The sequence below is a fragment of the Desmodus rotundus genome, chromosome 6 (assembly GCF_022682495.2).
Source record: "Desmodus rotundus isolate HL8 chromosome 6, HLdesRot8A.1, whole genome shotgun sequence".
NCBI classification, from domain to species: Eukaryota; Metazoa; Chordata; class Mammalia; order Chiroptera; family Phyllostomidae; genus Desmodus; species Desmodus rotundus.
The window spans coordinates 120,798,251-120,800,287 of record NC_071392.1 but is presented as its reverse complement, the minus strand read 5'-3'; the positions used below and the strand labels follow the sequence as shown (position 1 = coordinate 120,800,287).

Here is a 2,037-nt window from a genome sequence, read left to right as displayed (position 1 = left end):
TATTCCTCCAAATTTTTAAGTGCCACATGTAGGTTGGAGAACAGCTCATTCTGTGTATCCACCTTTCCTTCCTCTTAGTGGCTCACTTTAAAAATCTAAAGTGAGATAGAGCAGGGTGGGATGCTTGAGCATCCTTTGGTGGTCAACTTCATGGTGCAAGTGTCTGCTGACTACAGGGTCTCAGGAGTCACTGCAGCCACTGACTGCCATGCTGCTGCCATTATTTCCACTGTTCCAGTGCGGCTACTGTGGCTCAGTACAAGGGCATGCTAAGTGAGTGGGCTCCACTTTGCACCTGATGTAGAAATGGGAGAAGCAGCATGAGGAGATGGAGCACATGAAGCAGCAGATCACAGAGGAGAACATAATGAAATCCAACATTGACAACAAGTTACCTGTACTCTACGATGCCATGGAGGCAGAACTCATGTTTGGCACATGGGACTTGTGACCCTCAGTGACATGATGGCCAAGCAGGAGGCACTGGTGAAGGAACAGGAGAAGCACCTGGCCAAGAAGGAGCAGTCGAAAGAGTAGCTGAAGCTGGAGGAGCTGCAAGAGAAGGAGCACAAGAAGGAGGCCAAGTGGAAGAACTCCATCCTCTCCTTCACTCTGGAGGAAGAGAGTAGGTGGGTAAGGAGAAGGAAGAGGTGGCCATATATGAGGAGTTGGAAGAGATCACCACAAAGAAGAGGAAACTGGGGAAGAACCCCCATGAAGACACAAGTTTTTTGCTAACCCCGAAGAGGAGAATTGGTTCTGGAAGAGCTACACAGCAAGAGTGGGAAGTCAAGCAGAAGAAGATCAAGAGCGAGGACACTGAAATCACCTTCAGTTACTGGGATGGCTCTGGGCACTGGCAGACAGTCAATGAAAGAAGGCAACACCATGCAGCAGTTCCTGCAGAAGGTACTTGAGATCCAGTGCAAAGTCTTCAGGGAGCTCAGGTCATGAGGGTGGAGCAGCTCATGCACATCACAGAATACCTAATCATACTTCACCACCTCAGCTTCTATGTCATTGTCACCAAAGCACAAGAAAAGAATAGGCCACTCTTTAATTTCTATGCTCCTGATGATGTCCTGCAGCTCATTGATGCTGCTGTGGAGAAGGACAAGTCACAAGCAGACAAGGTGGTGCTACAGAGCTGGTAGCAGTAGAACCGGCACAGCCTCCCTGCCAACCACTGGGAACCCTACCATCCCAGAAGTGGGACAGTACACTTGTGGATGCAGAGGTGGAGCAATCTTCTTCTTCATATCCTTCCTTATAGGACCTCTGTTCAGCTGGACTTCAGACAGTTCTGAATGATGGTTGTTCTGTAGTTTAGTTGTAAGCTTGATGTGGTTGTGGGAGAATGTGACTCCTGCACCTACCTATGCCGCCATATTGACAGGAGCTTAGGTAGTTTCTACAAATATGTTCTTTTCCTTTATCTCATTTTCATTTGCAATTTGTTCTCCTACTGCCCACCTACTTATTTCTGGCCACCAGATGCCCTTTTTATTTTAATTTTTGGTTCTCTAATACCATCTACTACCCTTCTATGAAAACTGCTTATATTCTTCTTGCTCAAAAAAAAAAAGAACATTCATAATGTCAGTCATTCGTTGACTGGATCAATAATTTCAGGCTAAACTTTTCAGGTATGAGAGTTCATTATTTAAAATCTTTTTCCAAAAAACTATTTTGTAAAATTTTAAATCTCTAGAAAGTTTGCAAAAAGGATAAAAATGCATCCCTATTTCTTGTACCAAGAATCACTGAACTTTAAACTTTTACCATATTTGGTTAATCTCTCTCTCTCTCTCAGAGAGTCCATTTTTCATATTAAACATATTCTGTGTTCATACATAAACTTTTGATTGTATTTTTATTAATTCAAGTTAATGATTATGCTTCTGAAATACATCTGGGAGTAAAGCAAACACTTCATCCTCACAGCCCCCATCTTCCAGGAGTTTCAGGTATTCAGAGAGAAAGAACTGGAAAACCTCATTGAGGTATTTTATACTAAAGTGTGATTGAAGTCTAACC

General features: G+C 43.4%; 1 pseudogene; it reads left to right on the top strand.

Annotated features, from left to right (window-relative positions):
* The first annotated feature begins 254 nt into the window (after positions 1 to 254).
* On the top strand, positions 255 to 1,307 carry LOC112303661 (protein FAM50A pseudogene; annotated as a pseudogene).
* Positions 1,308 to 2,037: the final 730 nt, after the last annotated feature.